The sequence below is a fragment of the Tachyglossus aculeatus genome, chromosome 6 (assembly GCF_015852505.1).
Source record: "Tachyglossus aculeatus isolate mTacAcu1 chromosome 6, mTacAcu1.pri, whole genome shotgun sequence".
NCBI classification, from domain to species: Eukaryota; Metazoa; Chordata; class Mammalia; order Monotremata; family Tachyglossidae; genus Tachyglossus; species Tachyglossus aculeatus.
This window is the reverse complement of record NC_052071.1, coordinates 30,333,334-30,360,902: the sequence shown is the minus strand read 5'-3', so window position 1 is coordinate 30,360,902 and position 27,569 is coordinate 30,333,334. Positions and strand designations below refer to the sequence as shown.

Below are 27,569 nucleotides of genomic sequence, written 5' to 3'. Positions count from 1 at the left end.
GGCTCAGAAGTATTCTCTGAATCCTATCCCCTCTTGTGCACTACTGCAGCTCCATTTCAGACATAGGTGCCCAGGATGCAAGAGACAGACAGTAGTTTACTAAAGCTGATTTTAGAGAAGAGGGTGATAACACAATGTCCCAAGAGCATAGAACCCAGTCAATTATAAACCCAACTCTCTACCTGGTCTCTGCTGCTTCCTGAGCTGGCATTCCGGCCTCCCAATCCCTGGCCTCAGTTTGGGCAGCCAGTAAACCAGTTTTACTCCCAGTATTCACCTGGCCTGACCCTTTCCCACATTTGAAACCAAACTGGATGGTAATTTCTCTCTACTCCAATGACATAGAACCTTTGTAGAGGAGGAGATGAGGGCCTTTTTTTTTAAAAAAAAAAGAAAAAATTTGTATTTGTTTAGTACTTATGTGCCAGGCACTGTACTTAGTGCTGGGATAGACACAAACACATGCTCACCGTCTTTAGAGAAGTAGTGTGGCTTAGTGGAAAGAGCCCAGGCTTTGGAATCAGAGGTCATGGGTTTGAATCCCAGTTCTACCACTTGTCTGCTGTGACACCTTGGGCCAGCCACTTAACTTCTCTGTGCCTCAGTTACCTCCTCTGCAAAATGGGGATTAAGACTGTGCGCCCTCATGTGGGACAACCCGATTACCTTGTATCTACCCCAGTGCTTAGAACAGTGCTTGGCACATAGTTAGCACTTAACAAATACTACCATTATTATTATCATTAATACCCATTTTGTAGATAAGGGAAAAGGCATGGAGAAGTTAAGTGACTTGCCTAAGGTCACACAGCAGACAAGTGGTAAAGCTGACATTAGAACACAGGTCCTGATTCCCTGGTCCATATTTTATCCATTCAATCATAGTTACTGAGCACTTACTGTGTGCAGAGCACTGTACTAAGCGCTTGTATCCACTAGCCTTCTATAGCCACATTTCCTGCCACCAAGTTCTGCAACTCAGAGGTTGAGCCAGGTTCCACACTGACCTGGGAGGGAGCTAAAAATCTCCAGAACTAGTGGGCTGGGAATTTGTTAGCAATCTTCTAGGGAGACACTCTGGAATGGAAAATTCACATATCCCCAGAAAATATCTGTAATAACATCATGTTAGACACGGTGCTCAGCGCTGCGCATGTGATTATAATAATAATTTTGGTATTTGGTAAGTGCTTACTATGTGCCAAGCACTGTTCTAAGCACTGGAGTAGATACAAGGTAAGCAGGCTGTCCCACGTGGGGCTCACAGTCTTAATCCCCATTTTACAGATGAGGTAACAGGCACAGAGAAGTGAAGTGACTTGCCTAACATCACACAGCAGACAAGTAGTGGAGTCGGCATTAGAACCCATGACCTCCAACTCCCAGGCCCGGGCTCTTTCCACTAAGCCACGCTGCTTCTCTTTGATTATGATGTAATGTGCAACTTCATGTCAGAGATACCAAAAGTTGACAGCAGCCACTCGAGCATGGACACTATACACTGTTCACTGTGCCCCAGCCTCCTGTTGATAAGCCCTACACTTCCTGTCCCCAGTGTTTCAACTTGTCCTTACCCCTAGTCTGTCCTACTCTCTTTAGCATATACTATGGCCATGAAGCTGAGAGCCTGTAAACAGCTATTGTGTCAGTCTGCTATTGTTTGACATAGACTGTAGTCAGGGGCTTTGCAGAACAGATTTGGAAGCATAGGTCAGAGCTCACATATGGCAGAGATTCTATCAAATGGATTGACACAGTAGCTGGCTGCCACAATGGCTTTAGAGATCTTGAAGGCTTTGTAGGCCTGTGATTCTATGAAGAGAGAAATCTCAGTCTTCATTGCTTACTAGAGTTTTTCTGTACCCAAAAGCCAGACACCTGGCTTTTCAGGGCAGCCAAATTAGTCAACTGAAAATTTGTCAACACACTTGTTTACCACCCTTGAGAAACTCTTCCACTTCCGGTAGGGAAGCCACTGTCAGTCCTCATGAATCTGAACATTGAGATGCAGATGAGGCTGCAATAATAAGTAGTATTCACTGAGCGCTTACTGTGTGCAGAGCACTGTCCTAAGCATTTGGGAGAGGACACTATAACAGAGTTAACTGAAATCATCCACAATATTTTACAAAATAAGAATAATAATGGCATTTATTAAGTGCTTACTATGTGCAAAGCACTGTTCTAAGCGCTGGGGAGGTTACAAGGTGATCAGGTTGTCCCACATGGGGCTCACAGTCTTAATCCCCATTCTACAGGTGAGGTAACTGAGGCCCAGAGAAGTGAAGTGACTTGCCCAAAGTCACACAGCTGACAAGTGGCGGAGCCAGGATTTGAGCCCCTGACCTCCAACTCCAAAGCCCGTGCTCTTTCCATTGAGTGTGCCCAGCACTGTACTAAGCGCTTGGGAAGAACAAGTTGGCAACATATAGAAACAGTCCCTACCCAACAATGGGCTCACGGTCTAGAAGTGAGCCTCCCATGGGACAACCTGACCACCTTTGTAACCTTCCCAGTGCTTAGAACAGTGCTTCGCATGTAGTAAGCGCTTAATAAATGCTATTAAAAAAAATAGGGATTAAGACTGTGAATCCCTCATGGGACAAAGGACCACATTCAATCCGATTTGCGTGTAGCCACCTCAGCCTGGCATATAGTACAATGCCTGGCATATAGTAAGCACTTAAATGCCACAATTCTTATTATTATGTCCTCTTCTAAGTTTTTCCAAACTTCACCTGCTCAAATAGCTTCAGTGGGAGCATCTTTTTTACTTGGCCTCTGACTACATAACACCCGTTTCAATCTCCACTATAATAAATGCTATCATTATTATTATCATTATTAGACCTAGAGTTGGATGCTTATTTGTGCTGACATGACTTGGGTTTCTTTGCTGCTGATAAGCAGTGTGACCTAATAGAAAGAGCACAGATCTGGGAGTCAGAAGACCTGGGTTCTAATCCTGCCTCCGCCACCAGTCTTACTGTGTGACCTCTGGCACGTCACTTCACTTCTCGGTGCCTCAGTTTCCTCATCTATAAAATAGGGATTAAGACTGTGAGCCCCACATGGGACAGGGACTGTTTCCCACCCGATCATAATAATAATGATGGCATTTATTAAGTGCTTACTATGTGCAAAGCACCGTTCTAAGCGCTGGGGAGGTTACAAGGTGATCAGGTTGTCCCACGGGGGGCTACCTGATGCCACCTGAACTGAAAGTATCTCTCCCTTACAACCCCCTCCCCCCACCCATTTCTTCCTGAACCTTTGAATCTCCCTTAAAGGTCTCCCTGAGCATGTAGACTGTAAACTCGCTGTGGGCAGGGAACATGTCTACCAACTCTATTATACTGTATTCTCCCAAGTGCTTAGTCCAGTGCTTTGTACACAGTAAGTGCTCAATAAACACTGATTAGCTGTGCCCCTTCAGCCCTCGGTGACAAGAGTAGAGGTGGAGGAAGGTTAGAGGTTAAAAATTAAATATATCTGTTCTGGACATGGAGACAGACCAGCAGAAAGCCCAATCTTCTGATTGATATAAAGCCAGACAAATTGTTCCCCTAACCCTGAGCTATCTCCTGAGTCCAAGTTGGGTCCTGAGTCCAAGTTGGATTTACAACAGCCTCAGAGGACCTGAGGCAGTCTCTGTGGTCCAGGCCAGTTTGAGCAGGAGCCTCCAGCATGCGGATTCTCTGGACCCTGTTTTCTGCTCCATCCAGGAGAGAAAACATGTAAAGCTTTGGTTCCCTCTGAGACAGTGGGTTAAATCACTGTTTGGGGACATTATCACAAATAGATCAAGAATCACTATGGCAACTCAGCTAAGTACAAATAAAGAATCAATCGGGTCCTCTTTTCTCCATCTGTACCAGAGATAAAGAAGCAATAAACAATATTTGCAGGCTAAGAGGGGCCTGATACCAACAGTCAATTATATAAGATAGATGTGGCAACTCATGGCATTTTCTGGGATCTTTAACTGCTTCTAAGGCCAGGGATTTGAACTAGAAAAATAATTTAGCATAACCTCATATCTGTCCTCCAGTAGAGAGTTCAGGCTTCCATTTTCTTGAATAATATGGCCAGTATCAGTCTTAAATAAGAATTAACAGAAACATAGAAACATTTAAAATGATTAAAGAATAATTATTAGAGGAGATAGTGGGCTTAATCTTTGCCAAAAAATAGAGCACTAGAAAAAGCAATTGGCAAAAACCTGAAAAATGGTGTTCAAGGAAGTCATTTGGAATGTAAATGTGATTAATGACACTTTCAAGCGTTATTTATATTGTCAGAGTATTTCATGAGTTTGTTAGAGCAATATGTTTTACAATTTATCTCAGTAGCAAAATGTCATAATCATTTAGGCAGCTATTTTTCCAGAAAAGATATTGAAATATTTTCCTATTTCACAACATCACGATAATACTAGTGTCATGTGGCGAACTCCAATTCTTAAGCCTATGTGTATATATGTATATATATGTACACATAGCAGATTCATATTACTTAACTCCATTTAACAGATTTGTTTTTCAAAATTTTATCTTGTTCCAGAATAAAATTTTCACAAGACAACTGTCCCTATGCTATGGATATTGTAGACTTTAAACTCATTGTGGGCAGGGCGAATATATGCTGACTCAGTTATACTGTACTCTCCTAAGTGTGTAGTACAGTGCTCTGCATAAATTAAAGCACTAAATAAACATGATTGCTTGATAAGTGGTATTATGCATTTACTACATGGCAAGCACTGGGTTAAGCATTGAGGTACATACAGCGCATCGCAAATGCTCGAGGGATTATCCTCTAACCTGTAAACTCATTGTAGGCAGGGAATGTCACTGTTTATTGTGTTTTACCCAAGCTCTTAGTACAGAGCTCTGCACACAGTAAACCCTCAATAAATATGACTGAATAATACTGATGGCATTAGTTAAGCACATACTATGTGCCAAGCACTGTTCTAAGCACTGGGGGAGATACAAGACTATCAGGTTGTCCCAAGTGGGGCTCACAGTCTTCATCCCCATTTTACAGATGAGGGAACTGTGGCACAGAGAGGTTAAGTGATTTGCCCAAGGTCACACAGCTGACAAATGGCAGAGCCGGAATTAGAACCCATGACCTCTGACTCCCAAGCCTGGGCTCTTGCCACTAAGCCATGCTGCTCTCATGGAGATCCATAAAAAATCCACTAATTATAATAGTATGTTAAGCACATACTATGTGCCAAATACTGTACTAGAGCTGGGTAAATACAACCTAATCAGGTCAATCCCTGTCCTGTACTAGAGCTGGGGTAAATACAACCTAATCAGGTCAATCCCTGTCCAACATGGTGTTCAGAATTCAAAATGGAGGGGGAACAGGTATTTAGTCCCATTTTACAGATGAGAAAACAGGCAGAGAGAAGTTATTGCCCAAGGTCACACAGCACGCAAGTTGCAGAGCTGGGATCAGAAGTCACATTCTCCTGATCCCTAGCCCACACTCTTTCCACAGGGCAAAGCAATTGGATAAAGGGCATGTGATCCTGGCTGACCACAGTGCTGCCATTGACACCCATTCACCCAGCATCTGAGGAGAGGTGAATACCTGCTGTCAGACATTTCAATTTTCCAACTGCCTGCAAGTAGATTGCCCTGAAAATTAAGATTAGAATTGGTAGTACTAGCAGTGATGTTTATTAAGCCCTTACATATGCAGAACACTGTACTAAACACTGGGAAAATACCCAGGTGAGAATGACAAGGTCCCTGGCCCTTAAGGGGCTCACAAGCTGAGAATAAGGTGGGGAGAGGATATGGAAAACAAACACCTGTGGACAGATCAAACGATAAAACAAGAAAAATGTAGAAAAGACAATGATATATGTGAGAAGAGGTGTAGGGCACTGCAGTAAGAGGAGCAGAGTTTCAGGTACCTCTTGATGATGAGTTGGACAGTTAGTGCTGTAGCCACAATCAGTCACAGCAGCTTCCACAGGCTCCCTCATTTTCTAAGAGCTGAAAAGTGTTCGTAAGGTTCTTGTTCCTCACCTTCCCCCACCAGATTAACCTCTTATTTCCTCACCCCATTCACCCTCCCTCCTGTGTTGCCTATTTGTCTGTAGTCCTAAAGCACTGATATTCCCCCCAACCTGATTCCTACTTCTCTGCATTTATCCTAAGACTCTGCAGCTTCCCCGATCTTTATTTTAATGCCCATCTCCCCACTTTATTAACAACTTCTTGAGGGCAAGGATCATGTCTACCAACTCTATTGTACTGAACTCTGAAGTGCTAAAGCACATTGTTTTGCATACAGTAAGTGCTCAATAAATATCATTGATTGGTTGATTGATGATGAGAGTCCTAGGTGGAGTGCAGGAAAAGGCCTCTCTCTCTCTCCCTCCTCTCTCTCTCAGGTAGCAGGCTCTGACTCTCTGGTGTAAGGAGACCAGCTTTGGGCTGTCAGTGCTGCGCCTTTCTCACCCTGCCAACTGGAAGAGGGGTTAAAGAAGTCCCCTGAAGGAGTTGGAGACCATGAAGGGGACAGCCTCTCTCCCCCATGGCAGGCTCCTGTGGTCCGGTGTGTGGGGATTGGTGATTACTGAAGAGGTCTTTATTTGTAAATACCTTGTTGTCATGGATTGTCACTGGTCTTTGACAGTTCTATTCTTTTCGTGTGTGTTGTCCTCTCTCTTCACTTCCCTTAACCCTCCATCTTAGATTTCAAGATTCTTGGGGGCAAGAAACATGTCTGCTAATTTTTGTTCAGTTTTTCTGAGTTCCCATTACCTAGAGGACTCCCCTATATGATCCACTAGCACTATAATCAACACCACCTTCCAGGGTTTTAGTCCTGAAATCTCAGGGCCAAACCTTGCCCATCATTCCTCACAGGAGATTCTGACATCATACTGCCTGCACAGCACTGGGCAGATTGCAGCACACTTAATGGATGCTGATAAGTGTTCAATAAATACCACTGATCCATGACAGGGGGAGGAAGACTGGAGGACATTAGCACACTTACAAATGGAATATTTCAATTGATGGATTAGTTAGATGTGTTCAATTTGTGATTCTGGAAGCAAGTAGGTTAGCTATGACCTAGCTTAAACTTTATCTCAATCTCCATGAATTTCTTTCCAAAGAAGGGTTGGTATCAGCACTTGTATAATCATAACTTGGCCGAAACTCACAGGTTTTAATTTTGAAAGCCTCCTAAAAAGGCAGTGGAACTGGCCATATAGTTTCTTGTTATCTACTTGCCAAATATGTAATGACTAATACTAAAGATTGTGGTATATATTCGGCACTTACAATGTACCAAGCACAGGGCTAGATACAAGATAATCAGGTAAGACAGTCCCATCCCACATAAGCCTCACAGTCTAAGTAGGAAGGAGAACAGGTCACCATTGTCTAAATGTGGTAACAGAGGCACAGAGAAGTTAAGTATCTTTCCCAAAGTCACAAAGCAATTAAGTGGTAGTTAGGTTTAGAACTGAAGAATCAGTGTGGCCTAGTGGAAATAGCACAGGCCTGTGAGCCAGGAAGTGTGGCTTCTAAACCCAGCTCTTTCAATTGCTTATGATCTGACCTTGGGCAAGCCACTAAACGTCACTGCTTCTCAGTTTCCTCAACTGCAAAATGGAGATTATGCATCTGTTCTCCCCACTAGGCTGTAAGCCCCATGTGTATCAATGACTGTCCAACCTGATTAACTTCTATCTACTCCAGGGCTGAGAGTAGTGCTTGACATATAATAAGCACTTAAATATTATAATAGTAATAAGTCCTCTGACTCCCAGGCCTAAGTATTTTTTTCTGTTGTTTTTCTTTTTTTTTTTTAAATGGTACTTGTTAAAAGGATATTGTGTGTACACTGTATCAGCCACTTCACTGGACCCCCTGACACTCCCCACTCCAATTATACTACAGGGATCACCTTCTTGAAAGGTATCAGTTGGCACTCACTGCTCCACTCCTTAAAAACTTCCCAGTCTCAGCATTGGACTTAGAGCCCTTGAATTCATTTTTGGGTGTTTTTACTCATCATATCCATAAGGCTGTCAGTGATAATTGGTTTGCTAGTAGTAATGGGAGAGGGGCCTATGAGGGTGCAACTAGAAATTCCCAAAAATAAAAACCAGAAGCACCAAGAGAAGATTAACTTTAAAGAAAGATAAGGAAAAAATTTAAACATATCATGTGATTACAGCATTCCAGAACATGTAAGATTCTGTAACTACATAACTTTACAAACAGTTCCTTAAATAGCCAGGCCAAGTCCCGAAAACATGTACTTGCATACAATTTGTGATCTAACCTTCCACAAGAGACTCAGTCCTGTACAATTCCACAACAAGCCAGGCAGAGAATGATTCCAAAGAGAGTGAGTGAGTTCTGGTAATTGGATGTAACAGCAAAGGAGATGGATGGAATAATTCTTTAAAATTGATTGACTAGTAGGCAATTCATTCTAAATAAACAGCAAATAAATACCAATTGAAACAGCATTATCAAATCAAAAACAAATCCAAAAACTCTCATTAGAAAACAGGTTCCATTCATTTTCCTGGTTCCGGGTTGGCTTTAGACAGGGAAGGAGACCGGCTGTCTCTCACTATTATTAACTAAGAATGACTGGATAGTGTCCAGTACACTGCAGGAGGGTCTGAAAATGTGCTCACAGCTCCAGTACAGAAGGAACGTTGCATTAGTCCCTTTATCATCACTGCATGGACTTTAAAGCTCTCAGCTTAGACCCTAGAACCGTTTATGAGGACAATACATAAGGAAGTAAGGGAGATTAATTGATGCTGATGGATTAAAAACCACTCAGACATGCAAAGACAAAATCTACCTAAAAACATGAGTGCCTAAAATCCTGAGATAAAACAAAGTTATTCACAACAGTGTACCTCAGAATAATCCTAGTGGGTTTTTTATTTTTTTGCTATGACATCATCAGCACTAAGGATAGGATCGGGCAAGTTTAAGGTCCTAGACCTATTTTTTAATGGCAGACATGCCCACTGCCTGAAACACCCTATTTCGCTACAACCAAAAACAACAGTTTAAATTCCATTTCATTCCAGTGTCCTGGGTACCCCAGATTTAAAATGTTATATCTATCCTCCCATTGTTTTTTTAATGGTATTTGTTAAGCAGTTACTATATGCCAGGCACTGTACTAAGTGCTTGGGTAGATGCAAGCTTATCAGGATGGACACAGTCCTGGTCCCACATTCATTCACTAGGCCAGGCCATGTGCATTGAAGAGATTTATTCCCAGGGACAAGATGTCTCCTCTTCTGAATAGCCAAAGGGACCAAAGATAAGCCCATACTAATTGAACATTTTTCATAATTAGTTCTTTTCTGCCATCCCAAAAACTTAAGGATTTTTTTCTAACTAAGCATTAAACTTCTTTCCTTTCCTTAATTTCACTGGGGTTTGACTTGGAGATGTTGCCAATGAGATAGGAATTATTTGAGGATCCCTGAAGAAGTATCAGAACCCAAGCAGGTGAGCAACAGAGGGGCAATCTCCCCACTGTAGCCAGCAATCTATCCTGTGGTCACCACTTGTAGCCCAGGAAAATCATGAAAGCATTTTCTTCTTTACTCATCAACCTTCTTCCATCACCACTTGATATGCCATCCTTTATCCTCCTGCCCATCCTGTGCTAGTCATCTCAAACCCAAGTTCTACCTCGGGTCTACTTTATAACTCTCTTAAGCACTTGAGAGAAGCATTGTGACCTAGTAAAAAGAGCACAGCCCTGGGAGTCAGGACCTGGGTTCTAATCCAAGCTCTGCTACTTGCCTGCTGGGTGACCTTGGGCAAGTCACTTAACTTCTCTGTGCCTCAGTTACCTCAAATGTAAAACGGGGATTAAGACTGGGAGCCTTATGTGAGACAGGAACTGTTTCCAATCCTTTTATCTTATATCTATCCCAGCACTTAGCACAGTGTCTGGTACATAGTAAGTACTTAAACATCATTAAAAAAGGCATTTAATACAGTGCACAGAGCACACGGTAAGCACTCAGGACATACCATTGATTGACCCACATCAAGCCTACCCCACAACTTATGTCCTCCCCACTAGTCATCGATCCCTGTGGTTTGGCTCTTCACCACACATTTATTGCTGTATTGTACTTTCCAAGTGATTAGTACAGTGTTCCACACACAGTAAGCGCTCAATAAATAAGACTGGATGAATGAATGAATGGAGGGGGGAGGTCTGGGACGGACCTAGAGCTGCCCTACCTCCTTCTGTCCTCATCATCCTGCCACTCTGGGAGTTGGGGATGGTACAGGTGGAAGCCCAGGGTGCAGTGGAGGTTCAGAAGTGGCTATAATGGGACAATTAATTAAAAAAAAAACCAACAAGCTGGGGCAGGCTAGGATTTCAGGGTGGAAAGCCAGCGCCACCTGGTGAACAGGGGTGGGGTGAAGAAGGGCCTCAGGGAGCTTCTGGTCAGAAACAGAGGATAGAGGATGTGAGAAATGAGGAGGAGGAGGAAGAGTGGCCACATGAGCCAATTTACAAAAGAAATAAAATGCAAGGTTTTACCTGAGCCAATAGTGACAGTCACGGGGTGAATTACACTGGACTGTCCAGTGACAGTAAGCAAAAGACACACAGCAGTCATCACAATAAACCTTGATTTTCATTCATTCAATCGTATTTATTGAGAACTTACTATGGGCAAAACACTGTACTAAGCACTTGGGAGAGTACAACAGACACATTCCCTGCCCACAGTGAGCTTCATGTGTCCACAGTGCTGTAGGGAAAGACCATTTTAAAGTTGAGGGAATAGGTTGAGTGGTGTACTAGTACAGTACTGTACTAAGTACTTAGTACAGTGCTAAGTGCTTAGTACAGTGCTCTGCACACAGTAAGCACTCAATAAATACGATTGATGATGATGATGAGGTTGAGAGACATGAAGTGACTTGCATAATGTAGTCAAGGCAGGCGGTGGCAGAGTGGGTTGTCCTAAAACCCATGGACCCCAGCCCCCATGCTCTATCCACTATAACCTGCTGCCTCTCAGCTCAAAGGTTGTCAACATCCACAGGATCATTGGTCAGGCTGTGAAGGAAGAAATCATAAATCTTTCCCTATTTCACAACTATTTCCTCTGGGAACTTACTTTATTTGTACTCAGACAACTCTTCTTTTTTTTCTTTTGTTAAAACTATGCTGTGATCCAGTTATTAAAACATATCAGCCTACAGACTTTCAAAGATGGTATGAGTGTTGGCAGAGGTGTCCAGCTTCAGCATACAGCTAACAGAGGGGTTACTGGCTGCCCAAACCAGTCTCTTCCTTCCTATTAGACACTATTTGGAGCCAGGCTGGCCTTTCCCATTTTTGGAGCAATAGGAAGGCCACTGTGGTGTGCCTGAAGTGGTGAGAATCCCCCGAAAGCTGCCCCCTCCAAGTAGAGTTTAGCAGATTTTTTCTAAATTACTTAATGGCTGTATTGTATCTTTTAGTTCTACACACCTATCAATCGTATTTATTGAGCACTTAATGTGTACAGAGCACTTTATTAAGCACTTGAGAGAGTACAACACACTATAACAGACATTCCGTGACCACAACGAGTTTACAATCCAGAAGGGGAAACAGACATGGATATGTAAGTGCTGTGGGGCTTGGAGGGTGGGGGTGAATACAGGGAGCAAGTCAGAGCAACACAGAAGGAAGTGGGAGAAAAGGAAATGAGGGCTTAGCCAGGGAATGCCTCTTGGAGGAGATAGGCTTTCGGATATGAAGAAAGAGGGTTTTCCAGGCCAGAGGCAGGATGTGGACAAGAGGCTGGAGGTGAAATAGATGAAATCGAGGTACAATGAGTAGGTTGGAATTAGAGGAGTGAAGTGCACCAGCTGTGTTGTAGTAGGAGAGTAGCGAGATGAGTTTGGAGGGGGCAAGATGATTACACCCTAACTTCCTTGTGGGTCAGGGAATGTGTCTTAAATTGGCAACAGGAAATAGCCTTTCCAAAACCGTATGGCTGGAGATCAGCTTGTGGGGGCTGGAAGGAAAGTCACCAGTAATCTGCTATCCCTCCCACTCCACTACATCACTCCTAGTGGAGGATGATGTTTGCTACCGCTGAGAAGTGGCATTATATAGAATTCTGTCATGTCATCCAGAAGCTTGGATAAGGTCTATCTAGATATGGAGTTTTCCGTGTACACTCCTTGCTCTCCCTCCTTTTCCTTTCATACTCTCTAGGGAGGATTGGAATTTCCAATGCACACTGGCTGCTCTCCTGACCCTCTTTCTTCCCACTTGGAATGCATTTCTCCTCCAATGGATATTCATGGATACAATATTTTGAGAGAACTGATCTTGTTCACATACATTGCAAAGAGGTACATTATTTTTAGCTCATTCTGCCATGGCATATTGGGCTAATAACAGTGTATGCTGGGACATCTGCACAAGGCATCTGCAAGCTGGAGGAACTTCAAACATAGGGTCACACATGAAGGTATATAATGGCATCCTATTCCTTTAATGAGATGGAGGCTTTAAGGAGAAACCTCCAAAACAAAAGGGCCAGAAGGGCCTTTCAGAGGGAGCTGGCTATGAAGTACTGATTGCTCTAGAGGGTCAGAAAATTAGGAAGGGGAAAGATATAGTGAAATCAGAAGCAATTGCTAAGGAATCACCTTTCCTATTGAAAACCATCTTGCCTCCACCTCATCAGGATAGAGTAGTCAAGTACTATAGGAAGTTTTCATAGCCATTTGAAAGCATGATCTTGGAAAGAACCCAGATTTTAATCACTGCATGTGCTCACACCTGCCAACTAAGCCAATTTTAGTCATATAACACTAAACTCTCACTTCTCATACACAAAAGAGTTGCTTCATAAAACAATATAGATTATGTTGGCCAATTTCATCAATGGAAAATAAATACTTCCTTGAGCATTAAACTCAGAGTGGTAAAGAGTCTCTAACAAAGTCCCAGGCAACTCATTCATTTAGACTGTTTCCTTAACACAATCATTCTGGCCTTTTCCCCATCAAGCAAAAACCTATGTTTCCTGTACCAGCAAGGCTAAGAGAAAGAAGTTTAAGCAGGAACATCTCACACCCTCAGCCTTCCACCCCATAATGCCAAGAGGCTCCTCGCAGCTCAGGATCCCAATCAGTTTTCTCTCCCATATCCCCCAACTCCAGCTGTTTACTTCTCTGCTGCCCAGGTCATTTTTTCTAAAAAAAAAAGTTAAATCCACATCTCCTCACTCTTCATAAACCTCCAGTGGTTGCCCATTCACCTGCACATCAAACAGAAACTCCTCCCATCAGCTTTAGAACATTCAAACATTTAGAACATTCAAACATTTAGAACATTCAAACAGCTCTCTCCACTTCCTTACTCGCTAATTTCCTTCTATAGTCCCGGTTGCTCTCTTCACTCCTCTAATGCCAGCTTGCTCACTGTGCTCTGACTTTGTCTATTTCACTGTCAGCCCCTTGCCCATGTCCTCCCCCTGGCCTGGAACTCCCTCCCCTTTTATATTCAACAGACCACCACTCTCCCCACTTTCAAAGCCTTATTAAAATCACATTTCTTCCATGACAGCCGCCCCACAATTAAGTCCTCATTTCTCCGGCTCCCTGTCCCTTCTGTGTTGCCTATGCTCTTGTGCTTAGTACAGTGCTCTTCACAAAGTGCTCAATAAATACGATTGAATAAATGAATGAATGAATGACCCTTAAAGCACTTGCTATTCACCCCACCTTTGGCCTAACGGCACATCTATAATTTTAACGTCTGCTTCCCAAGGACTGTAAACTCCTTGTGAGAGGAAATGCATCTACTGTATCTATTGTATTCTCCCAAGTACTTAGTACAGTGTGCTGCACACAGTAAGTGCTTAATAAATACTATTATTGAGTCCCCTTGGGAGAATATCATCACAGTCAAAGACTTCCCTAATATTCTGAAGTCAGGGAGGCCTTGCTTCACTTTGCCGTGGCAGAGCAGACAGAAAAAACAGGAGGAAGAATAAGGATAAGCAGGAAGTATAAATACATCAGGACAAGACAACTGATGAACAATAACTGCACATATAGCTAAATATAGGATAGAAAGAAAATCCTCAAGTGCTAAAGGTAGGTGCTGTGTTGATGTGACTTGGTGTTGTGAATTAGTTCAAGGTACAGGAATACATATCCATTAAGGAAAATAATCTCCAAAATACATCCTGCCACATGCAAGGGTTTTAAAGCACTACTTGGAAGCTATAGTAACAATTTTCTCAGCAGGACCAAAATTTCAAAATTGGTGCCTACTTATTTTCACAAGCTTTAGAAATGTCAGCAGACTTCTTGATATAGGAACATGAAATGGGAATTCAGTTTAGAAAACATTTATAAAAGAGAAGATTAGCAGGACTTGCATTCTCTCTTGCCAGGTGGGGTTATTTCACCATCCAATATTGCACTCCCAGATGTCTAATCTTTCCTGCACCTATACAGCATGGGCCTGAGAGTCAGAAGGTTATGGGTTCTAATCCCAGCTCCACCATGTGTCTGCTGTGTGACCTTGGACAAGTCACTTCACTTCTCTGTGCCTCAGTTACCTCATCTGTAAAATGGGAAGTGTAAGGCTGTTAGCCCCAAAGGGACAGCATACAATCCGATTTGCTTGTATCCACCCCAGCGTTTAGCACAGTGCCTGGCACTTAGTAAGCACTTTAAAAATACCCATAATTATTATTACAATGAACCATTTCAATATTAGAAAGTTGATTTACTGGACTAGTCCTAACGATCCTGTTCTCTGTAAATGGCCATTTTATAAACATACACTTGAATTTTAACTTATAATAATAATAATAATGATGATGGCATTTATTAAGCACTTTTGTGCACAGCACTGTTCTAAGCGCTGGGGAGGTTACAAGATGATCAGATGATCCCACGGGGGGCTCACAGTCTTAATCCCCATTTTACAGATGAGGTAACAGGCACAGAGAAGTTAAGTGACTTGCCCAAAGTCACACAGCTCACAAGCGGCAGAGCCAGGATTTATGCCCATGACCTCTCTGACTCCCAAGCCCATGCTCTTTCCACTGAGCCATGCTGCTTTTCTGGGTGCATTTCATTTAAACTGCAAATTTCACTTTATGAATAGCTATTCAAACAAACATGTTGATCAAAATGCTTAGGAGGTAATATTCCTTCCATATTTACTCTTGATTTTCTTTTTTCCCCAGCACTAAACAGGTAAATATAAGTACATTAAGCCTTTACATATAAATAATTAGGGGCTTAATTTTTGTCTTTCATGGAACTTATGTAGAAGTAGAGAACAGTTTAGCCATTAATTCAAGAAGGAAAATTTAAGGAAAAAAATTTTCATCAGATATCATGGATTGTGTCTTATACAGTTATGTCAACTTCGTTTAAAAAGGCAAAGAAAACATTTTACTTGGAAAAATAGCCCTTCAAGACTTGTTAATATGCACCCAGGAAAAGATTGGTAAAACCGTAACATTTATCATTAGCAGTACACCTTTCTAAAGGCATGGCTTGCGACTAAACGTTTATTAGAGAAAATATTTCCAGAGTTGTAGAAAATAATTTTAATGAATTTTTAAATTATTCATATTTATTAAGCACCTACTCTTTGCAGAGCACTATACTAAGTAAATGGAAGAGTACAACAGAATTAGCAGACGTGATTACTGCCCTCAAGAAGCTTACAATTTAATGGGTGAGACATACAAAATTAAGCAACAGAAATAATAGTAATTATTATGACATTTGTTAAGCGCTTGCTATGTGCCAGGCACTGTACTAAATGCTGGGGTGGATACAGGCACTGTACTAAATGCTGGGGTGGATACACGCAAATCGGGCTGGACACAATCCCTGTCCCACATAGGGCTCACAGTCTCAATCCCCATTTTACAGATGAGGTCACTGAGGCACAGAGAAGTGAGTTGCCCAAGGTCACACAGTAGACAAGTGGCAGAAGTGGGATGAGAACCCATAATCTTCCGACTCCCAGGCCCGGATTCTAACCACTACACCACACTGCTTTTTGAAGAAACAAGTACAGTGTATAAAAATATGTATAAAAGTGCTGGGTGGCCAGGGGAGGGGGAAGCAGTCCCCAAGTGATTAGGTGACAAGTGTACTGAAGGGACATTTGGAGAGCTAAGTGGTTGCAAAGATGAGAGATTGATCAAGAAAGGCCTGCTGGCATCTTACTGCTTTTCCTAAGTCTCATTGACTGAATATTTAGTTGCTTTTTGTTCCTTCACAGCCAAAATATGGGACCTGGCTTTCTAGTGCCTTTTTTTTTTGAGGGCTTTTCGGCTGGATTCCACAGAGTTTCTCAGTTTCGAATAACCTTTCTCAGGAACTCTACCAGGGCTGAGCGAGGTATGGGGGGCGGGTGTGTGTGGCATTTTCCTCAGAAAACTCTTCTAAAGCTATCAGCTGATCTGAGCCAGGAGTCTGTAACCCAGCCCAAGACACAAGGTCCGAAGGAAAGCCTTGAAACAACGACAGCCTTGCCTAGTCATAAAAGCAGGGTGGCCAAGTGGATAAAACACGGGCCTAGGAGTCAGAAGGCCATGGGTTCTAATTCACCCGCTGCCATTTGTCTGCTCTGTAACCTTGGGCAAGTCACTTCACATTCCTGTGCCTCAGCTGCATCATCTGCAAAATGGAGATTAAGACTACGAGTACCACGTGGGACAGGGACTGTGTCCAAACTGATTACCTTCTTAGCACATAGTAAATGTTTAGTAAATATTATTATTATTATTATTATTATTGTGAGCAGAGATTTCCTAGCTATATTTCTACCACATCTTGTGTCTTAGAAACTATGCCATCCTGAAGGCACACATTTCCGGTGTTTCCACCAAACAGGGATGAGAGCAGAAATTTCCAAAGTTCCTAATCTCAAACAAAAAGAGTAGTTAAAATGTCAGTATAGCCATTATTAGAACACCAAAAGTATCAAGCAATACAAGTTCCAAAGGTACATATAATAAATGTAATCCTGATGCAAAATCCATACTGCCCCTATTTTAAACCAGAGTTCCAGCTCCCTCTAAACAACTACATTAAGCATTTACCTATCTCCAGCTTCTTCAAGCCTCTTGTCTTCAGCTCAGCCCAAGGGGACTAATCCAAGTCCAAAGACAGAGAACAGGAAAGCCTTCTTCCCTTCCTGGCCACGTGGACTTTTAAAACCTCCTCCCACCTGTTCTCAATTGCTCTTGTAAATTGGCTGAGCCCCAGCTGGATGACATCAGCTGAGCAATCACTGCCTGTTGACCACAACTACTATAAAGGTCTTCTACCTCTCATCCAGGTGTGTTGGTGAAATCTGCTGGTTCTGGAAGCGGAGAAGATTGCCTCTCCCAGCTAGACCTCTAAGGCCTTTCTATATTTTTATTTGGGGTAAAATATGAACTGTAGGAGGCACTGAGGGGTGTTTCAAAGAAAATGCAAGGTAACAATTGCTTCCTTGAAGATCTTAACAATGTAAAGAGGAGCTTACACCTCAATATCTAGCCTAAGGCTTTTTCCCCCTACCTCCCCCGAGCCTTAGATCTTTCCAAAGAAACAGTGAAATGCCACTCTACCCCGAGAGGAAGATATTAAATATTAATTGTTTAGCCTTCCCTGGCTGTGATCAAATGTTTCCTAGAATTTGCCATTACTATTTTTACCTGATGTAGCCAATTTAAAATTAAAGTGCTTCAGGTGTGTTCATAAAATGAACTCGAGGTATGGTATGTTCTTTGCATCAAAAAAAACCCTGAATACTAAAATAGATGGATACATTTATTTCCCATCATGTCATTTTGGTAAAGATTATGATGTAAATAGATCACATAGGTCATAGTAACATCATGTCCTCTGTTTAAAAATGGACTTTTTCTTTTAAATCAGGAAATAGCCAAGTATGTGGTAATAAAGAGTCACATAGATAAAAGTGGTTTTGGATGAGGTCGGAAAATGCAGGACTACCTTTAAAAACCTTCATGCATAGTAGTAGCCACCAGGGATTTTGAATGAGCATTTTAAAATTCCAAGCTGGCTGCTAGAGATGCAGGTATTTATTATTATGTTATGCGAAGGATCTCAAGAGAAATATGAAAACTGATTATTACCTAAAAAGGTGAAGTTAGGGAGAGTTGAAGGAATGAGTACTATATAAATCTGATATAATTCTGAAGCAGAATCCTGCAAGAATCTTTTCAGAATTTAGAGCCTGGTTTACAACCTTAATTAGACAAATCATGTGGGCCCGAAACCTTCTGCACCTGCTTTGAATGGAGATGAAAGCAAAGGAATTGACAAACTGAATTTAAAAAATCCACTTTTACAGTGGTATTCTTTATTTTTCTTTATTCCTTGAATCCTATGCTAATATTGGTGTTGCTTGGGGGCAGAGTTGTTATGAATAGAAATAGAGTGACCTAGAAGATAAAGTACAGGTCCAGGAATCAGAAGGACCTGGGTTCTAATCCTGCTCTGACACTGGTCTACTGTGTGACCTTGGGCAAGTCACTGCACTTCCTCTGTGTCTCAATTACCTCAATTGTAAAATGGGGATTAATATTGTGAGCCCCATTTGGGACATGGATTGTGTCCAACCTGATTCTCTTGTATCTACCCCAGTGCTTAGTAGAGTGCCTATTATATAGTAAGCATTTAACAAATACTATTAAAAAAGATTTATGAACGTAGCAAAGTGGTTTTCAAATGAAGTGTCAGTTTTCCGTGGAATCTCTATATTCCTGAATTCTGTTAAAAAACCATACCAGCAGTTAAGTCCTGAACAAGTATCCTTCAAATCAGCTAAAAGCAAACAGCCAACCTGTATGGTCTTGTCACTTGAAACGATATTTTTTGGAGTTCCTGCCATAAGTGACAGAAATGGATTATGTGTTATGAAATCCTGAATGGTTGCATGATGGGGAATTATTCCCCATAGACTAGTATGTCATAAATTAGACCCATTCCAGAACCTCTGGAGCAATAAAATGAAATTCCTTTATATTCTTTGATGTTGTCACTAAGCTATTGTTTAATATGTACTGATGTTATTAATAATAATATTTAACTGCTTACTATATGCCAAGCACTTTATCAAACACTGCAGTAGATACAAGATAATCAGGTTCCACATGAGGCTGATATTCTAAACAGGAAGGAGAACAGGTATTGGATTCCCATTTTGCAGATGAGAAAACTGAGGCACAGAGAAGTGAAGTCACTTGCCCAAGATCATACAGAAGGTATGTAGTGGAGTAAGAATTAGAACCCAGGCCTAGAAGGATAATAGCTATATTCACCCCTGACTGTGGAGCAGAGATGGATCTCTGGGAACCTTGCTATTCTAGTCTCCAGGCCAGGCTTTCACTGAAGTAAATTGAAAGAATTCTGGAACTGTCTGAGCTATCACTCCTTGGGGTCTCAGCACAGACTGCGGCACAGGGAAAAGCTATTGCTCTAAAATGGGTGTCAGCTGGGTAGATACTAACCTGAAGAAGGGTGGCCTAGTGAAGAGTAGTCAAGGAGTTAGAGGACCTGGGTTCTAATCTGCACTCCACCATTTGTTTGCTATGTCACCTTGGCAAGTCAGTTAACTTCTCTGTGCTTCGCTTTCATCAACTGTAAAATTGGGATTCAGTTCTGGTTCTCCCTTCTATTTAGACTGTGAGCCCCTTGTGGGATAGGGACTTTGTCCAAACTAATTAATTTGTATCTACCCCAGGGTTTAGAACAGTATTTGTCACATAGTAAGCACTTAACATTTCAGGTTTGAGAAGTAGCATGGCATAGTGGAGAGAGAACTGCCCTGGGACTAGGAGGACCTGTGTTCTAATCCCAGCTCTACCACTTGCCCCGTGAGTGACCTTGGGAAAGTCACTTAACTTCTCCGTGCCTCAGTTACCTCATCTATAAAATGAGGATTAAGACTGTGATCCCTCTGAGGGACAGGGACTGTGTCCAACCAGATTAGCTTGTATCTATCCTGGTACTTGGTATAGGGTCTGGCACTTAGTAACATATGACAAAAAAAATCATAAAATAAAAACAAAAAAATAATCATGGTTAGCATTAACAGCTAAATATGAGAAGACATGTGAATGGAACCACTCCAAGCCATCCTTACATGACTTTATGGTGGGAAGTTTGGGTTCCCTCCCATGCATAGGGAACATCACTGGTTTAATGTCCCATCAGCTGGTCAGTATTTTGGAGCTAGTACTGCCTGCTTTTCCTGGCCGATTTAGAAACAATAGCATGAAGCTCGCTGTGGTCCGGGAATGTGTCTACCAACTGTGTTGTATTGTACTCTTCCACGTGCTTAGTACAGTGGTATGCACACAGTGAGTGCACAATGTTAACCACTAATAAAACAAATCCCCCTATCTACATGTCAGCCCCTTTTCCTTTGATAAGCAGTGTGGCTTATTGGAAAAACCACAGGCCTGCGAGTCAGAAGACATGGTTTCTAACCCTGGGTCTGCCACTTGCCTGCTGTACAATTTTTGGCAAGTCACTTAACTGATCTGTGCCTCAGTTTCCTCATCTGCAAAATGGAGATAAAACACATGCTCTCCCTCCATCTTAGACTGTCAACTTCATGTGGGACAGGGACTATGTTTGATCTATTACTGAATTTATTCCAGTGCTCAGAAGAGTGCTGGGCACAGAGTAAAAGCTTAAAAATACCATAATTGTTATTACAGACTTATCTTTCCATCCTGCTGCTCCTCTGAATAGCTTCAGGAAAATCCCCAAGTGTAGGGACACTTTCAGAGGTAAAAACACTACTAGAGCAGCTGCAATCATAAGCCCCAGTTTCCCAGACTGGATGGCTCTCATTTTCAGCCCCTCCTTCCCTATGCACTAGTTAGCTCAAGGTAGAAAATGCTCCTGCCCTGAACAATGCCAACAGGTCTGGTATTGAACACTAGCTGGTTTTAAGATCTACCTTCCTCTAATCAGCTCTAGTCGCCCTTCCATGGTGGACAGGATTTATGCCAAAGAAGCTCCAAAAGAACTTTTCAGCCCATAGGTATCCAGACTTCCTTCCTTCTTCCTGGATACCCACTGGCAGCATTTCATTATTCCAGGCTAATTGCTGGGATTGTGTAGCATCCTCTGGTCATCCAATGAAATATCACCCTACAACTGTGCTTCCTCCTAGAGCACAACTTAGAGAAAGTTAACTGTGGCAGAAGAATCAAGACGACACTTCTTTCTTCTAAGAACAGCTCACCCAGTGACACTTCTTAATTTCACAGTTGATTGATTTCATTTCAGGTTGGCAGAGCCTATTTCTGATTCTTGAAGCAGTCCAAGAAAGTCAAATACAAAATGCAGTGTGTGGGTCTGTGCCTTGGTAGCAGTGTAAACCAGATGTGAAAACTACTCAGTCAATTCCACACAAAGGATATAATCCAAAAGGAAGGCTTTCAATTGCTTTGGGTCAGGGAGCAATTGGATATAACTAATAGTTTGGAAAGCATGACAGAAGGCCAAAGCATATCTGTAGGTTTCAAAGCATTTAATAAACAATTCTCCCATAATATGAAAGTTGTGTGGAAGCAAAGGTGTCACAATGAAAAAGGAGTGTTTCCTCTAAAAAAAATTATGGAGAATGAATGTCTCATGTTTTTATTTCCAGTTTGGTAGGAGGCAAAATGATTTACTTGAGGTTGCAGAGTGAACAAGAAACTGAATCACAATAAGAGAAGCAGTAAGACCTAGTGAAAAAGAGCATGGGCCTGGGATTCAGAAGACTTGGGTTCTAATCCCAGCTCTGCCAATTGTTTGCTGTGTGACCTTGAGCAAGTCTTTTAACTTATCTATATCCATTATCTCAAATGGGGATTAAATCATCCTCCCTCAAATTTAGACTGTGGACCCCATGTGGAACAGGGACTGTGTCCAACCTGATAAACTTGTATCTACCCCATTGCTTAGAACAGTGCTTGATAAATAGTAAGGGTTCAACAAATACCCTAAAAGATAAGAGCTCTGAATGTGCTACACCTGGACTACATGCAGGTCACTGTGGTCCCAGGTACATTTTGTGACACTGAAATTTGGCAGGACCAACCATTAGGTTAGATGTCAAGTAGCACAATCATTTTGTTCTTCCTGTGGGAAACAGAGTGCTAGGTTGGATGGTCTAATTATTGGTTTAACTCAATAGTGGCATTTATGATGCTTTTATGTCATCTGTTCACATTTTGTAATGGCCAGTCCCTCTTTTATTCAATTGAAAACAATGGTGCAAACACATGAACACCTGAGAAAAACCTTCCACATTTCCTTTTTTTCCTCCAATCCGGCAGGCACATACACATCTGTTGTGCTGTATGGACCTTCCTAAGAGCTTAACACAGTGCTCTGCAGTCAGTAAGCACTGAATAAATACCACCGGTTGAGACTATCAACTGAAGAATTACAGAGCTGGAAATCATCAGTTGGAAGAGATCATTTGGTTCATTCAGTCCCTTCCCTTAAGCTCAGCAAAAGAGTGACTCTACCAGAGCAAATGGGTGCCTGCTATTTTGATCTTCAGAAATGGAGAATCAGCAGGTCCTTAGGAAAAATTCTACTTTTAAATTACTCTGATAGTAAAGTTTATCTTATGTCTACCTGAAACTTATCCTGCTTTAAGTTCCTCTTGTTTGATAAACTGTGGACATAGAGAAAAAGTGGCAAAATCCTCATTAAAACACTCCATTCTTGAAAATAGTTTCACATGATCTTAATTTCTATTCTCTAAACACCAATTCCTTTAAGCTTCCATCACAGGATTCGTACCTGTCCCTTCAGTCACTTTGATCATTCTTCCCTGGGCACTTTTTGATGCTTTTTAAAGTGATGTATAGAGTACTCTTCAACTCTTGTTTAGATATTCCAGTGGTACTTTGGCTTTCAAAATAATGGCACCCAGTTCCTGACTCAAAGTCAGCTTGTGGTTAACCCTGGCCTTAATTTATCTTTCCTTATCCCTCGTATATGGTGCTTGTCTTAAAACTGAGGGACTCGGTCAGGAACATGATGTGGTAAACCGGATGGATATATGTGGCTAGGGATGTAAATCCTTATGCAGTGTTTTGCTTTAAAGTTTAATAATCAAGGAGATCATCATCATCATCAATCGTATTTATTGAGCGCTTACTGTGTGCAGAGCACTGTACTAAGCGCTTGGGAAGTACAAGTTGGCAACATATAGAGACAGTCCCTACCCAACAGTGGGCTCACAGTCTAAAAGGGAGACAGAGAACACCACCACAACATATTAACAAAATAAAATAGAATAGATATGTACAAGTAAAATAAATAGAGTAATAAATATGTACAAACATATATACATATATACAGGTGCTGTGGGGAAGGGAAGGAGGTAAGATGGGGGGATAGAGAGGGGGACGAGGGGGAGAGGAAGGAAGGGGCTCAGTCTGGGAAGGCCTCCTGGAGGAGGTGAGCTCTCAGGAGGGCCTTGAAGGGAGGAAGAGAGCTAGCTTGGCAGATGGGCAGAGGGAGGGCATTCCAGGCCCGGGGGATGACGTGGGCCGGGGGTCGATGGCGGGACAGGCGAGAACGAGGTACGGTGAGGGGATTAGCGGCAGATGAGCGGAGGGTGCGGGGTGGGCTGTAGAAGGACAGAAGGGAGGTGAGGTAGGAGGGGGCGAGGTGATGGACAGCCTTGAAGCCGAGGGTGAGGAATTTCTGCCTGATGTGCAGATTGACTGGTAGCCATTGGAGATTTTTGAGGAGGGGAGTAATATGCCCAGAGCATTTCTGGACAAAAATAATCCGGGCAGCAGCATGAAGTATGGATTGAAGTGGTGAGAGACACGAGGATGGGAGATCAGAGAGAAGGCTGATGCAGTAGTCCAGACGGGATAGGATGAGAGCTTGAATGAGCAGGGTAGCAGTATGGATGGAGAGGAAAGGGCAGATCTTGGCAATGTTGCGGAGCTGAAACCGGCAGGTTTTGGTGACGGCTTGGATGTGAGGGGTGAATGAGAGAGCGGAGTCGAGGATGACACCAAGGTTGCGGGCTTGTGAGACGGGAAGGATGGTAGTGCCGTCAACAGAGATGGGAAAGTCAGGGAGAGGGCAGGGTTTGGGAGGGAAGACAAGGAGTTCAGTCTTGGACATGTTGAGTTTTAGGTGGCGGGCAGACATCCAGATGGAGATGTCCTGAAGGCAGGAGGAGATGCGAGCCTGGAGAGAGGGGGAGAGAGCAGGGGCAGAGATGTAGATCTGGGTGTCATCAGCGTAGAGATGATAGTTGAAGCCGTGGGAGCGAATGAGGTCACCAAGGGAGTGAGTGTAGATTGAGAACAGAAGGGGACCAAGAACTGAACCTTGGGGAACCCCCAAAGTAAGGGGATGGGAGGGGGAGGAGGAGCCTGCAAAAGAGACTGAGAATGAACAAGAGATCAAGGAGATCATTTTATAAAATGTATATTTATGACAAAGAAGCCAAAAAGCCAAAACTAAGAGCAATGACATGACTGAATTAGTCGGGTCACATCTACTCCAAGAGGCCTTCCCTGATTAAGTCCTCTTTTCCCTGTCTCACTTTCCCTTCTGCATTGTCTACATACTTGGACATGTGATCTTTGGACATTTAATATTCACCCCACCCTCAACCCCACAGCACATACATAAATACCTTAAAATGATGTGTTATAAATTTCTCATTTGTTCATATTAATGTCTGTCTCCCCTTCTAGACTGCAAGCTTGTTAGGAGAAAGGAAACATGTCTGCTAATTCTGTAGTATTGTACTCTCCCAAGTGCTTAGTAAGTGCTCAATAAATACCACTGATTGATTAATTGACTGATTGAATGGAAAATGGAAAAGACTTATAGTACCTGGACAGCTGGAAAAGAAGAAGGATCTCTTCAGAAAATATTAATTGAAGCTAATACATATTTGAAAATGATGGAGACTGTTACAAAAAGGATAAAAATAATTCAGTGTTCTTACCATGATGTTTAATCCCTTGCAACCCTTCTTCTGACTCCATTATCTAAAGGAAGTCTCAAGGAATTCTAAAGAGAGGAATAAATGGATGCAAAGAGGCTGTAAGCTTGCTATAAGAAATGTGTCCCCTAATTCTATTGTACTCTCCCAAGCACTTAGTCCAGGGCACTGCACATAGTAAGTGCTCAATAAATACCAATGATTGGTTGAAAGAGAAAGACACATACCAAGACTGAGAATAGAAAATAACACTTCTGTTATTGACTGCATTAGTTATGTGTTCTGTGCTTTTTCCAAATGATTTTTAATCTCAGAGAGAAATCTTAGAAGAGAACATGTTGTTGAATAGAATTTAACTTATACACCATCTCAGCACCTATGACTCATAGCCACTTAAAGCACTTGTATAACCATCAATGTATGTACTACTATTTAAGTACTTACCTCTGCAAATATCTTTCTTTCCATTCTCTTTTTCCTCCTCTCTATAAATTGTTTTGTTCTATCTCCTCATCACATTTTATAATCCCTAAGGGCTGGCAGCAGGTCTTTGATCGCCACTGTTCTCTCCCATTAGCTTTATCCAGTCTTCTGCACCCATTAGGCGCTCAGTAAATACAGTTGAATAGAAGAAAATGAATTTCTTCTGAAACTTAATTTCCAGAAAAATTAAATTCATACCAGGCTAACGTATCATTAAATGGCATTTTTTATGCCCTTTTCTTTCAAGAACAGATATCATAATATTGGATTTTCAAAAACCTGCACAGCATAGTAGGTTCTGCATCTATTTATATTAATAAGCATCCAAAACAATAGGTCAGACTACCCAGGACATGCACGAATCTGCTCAGGCAATGGGATTCATTGCAATGGTTTAATGATCCCCAATATTTCCTGAACTCTGCTCCTCTCAGAGAATAGCTTCCGTCCCCACAGAATCTGATCTTTTGAAACACAAAATCTCACTGTGGCCAGCTGACACAGCTGTTTAGTTATGCAAGATCAAGGGAGAGAAGGCCATAAAATGCCACTCAAGATACAGCAAACCCTTTTGAGATAGGGGTTTCTATATATTCAGTCATATAGCTCATTGGATGGAAAAAAGGAATGGTAAAATAATGGGAATCAGCATTAGACAAAAATTTCTCCCTTTTTGGTATCGGAGAAAGAAAATAACACCCTGATTTAAATCACCTGTTATGTACTGAAGAGAAGCAGCATGGCTCACTGGAAAGAACATGGGCTTTGGAGTCAGAGGTCATGGGTTCAAATACCAGCTCCGCCAATTGTCAGCTGTGTGACTTTGGGCAAGTCACTTAACTTCTCTGGGCCTCAGTTACCTCATCTGTAGAATGGGGATTAAGACTGTGAGCCCCAAGCGGGACAACCTGATCACCTTGTATCCTCCCCAGTGCTTAGAACAGTGCTTTGCACATAGTAAGCACTTAACGAATGCCATGATTATTATTATTATTACTGGGTGTTAGGAACAGAAAAGTCTGCATACTCAAGGCATTTAAGACAGAACATTCTTTTGAAGTGTAATTCTACTTTATCAAATATTCTAAGACATAGAGGTTCCCTGCTGCTAGGCCACAGAAAGTCTCCTTTCTGTAGCATCAGGTCTCAAGATATTTTTATTGAGACAAATGTTTTATTCAGGTTGCTGATCCTTGCTGGGTTTCATCAAAAGTTTATGAGGTAATATGCCTGGAGCCAATAGGCAAAGTCATTAATTGCTCAGAGCTGAAATTTTCCTCTAATACCCAACCCAGGTATATTTTCTTATTCTAATTGCTGACATCACAAAATTTAAAATGATATTTTTACACTACTAAATGGATATGGTGTGGCGAATTTTCTTTGCCCATACTAATTAATAACTGTGGTGTGCATTAAGCACGTACTAGATTCCAAACACGGCATAAGCACTGGGCAGATACAAGATAATCAGATGCATTCCATGTCTTACATGGGCCCATTGTGTGATGTCTCAGGACCCTTTAGAACACAGTGAGTCCTGTTTTTGGAACTGGTCTGTCATATCCCTTTATGGCAACTAATTTGATCAAATGCAAGTGCCTTGCTGCATACTCCTGAACATATGGAGTACACACAGTGAGCCTGGATGCCCAGAACAATTCCTGGCTCACTCTGAAAAATACAGAAAAAGCAATCTGATTAAATCCAGATTGGTTACCCGGTTTAGGTGCCTAAAACTGACGACTAAAGTTGTATTCAATCTTTCTTTGGTGGGGAGTGATCAACAGTCTACTTTGTCATTCTTTGAAGGGTTAGGTCATCATGGCAGGGCTGGTTCTGGATGAGAACTTAAACTGCATTTAAGTTTACAGGGAAACACATTCCACAGTATGACAATTCACAAAACACCCACATTTTCAAGGAACATATCCTGGGGTATGCCTGAACCAGAACTGCTTCCTATTTTGCCTCAAACGTACTGAAAGTGGCAACCAGCTGAGCAGAGCCAAGCAAGACTGCCAAGTTTCTGCAAT

At 42.0% G+C, this 27,569-nt stretch overlaps 1 long non-coding RNA gene across 1 annotated transcript in view; it reads right to left on the bottom strand.

Moving 5' to 3' along the window:
* The window catches only part of LOC119929463, a 287,602-nt gene extending 270,401 nt beyond the window's left edge, over positions 1–17,201 (bottom strand). The window contains exon 1 of the long non-coding RNA XR_005451557.1: positions 17,144–17,201. This is a non-coding gene — a long non-coding RNA (uncharacterized LOC119929463). The remainder of the gene's footprint in view (positions 1–17,143) is intronic.
* Between the last annotated feature and the right edge of the window lie 10,368 nt (positions 17,202–27,569).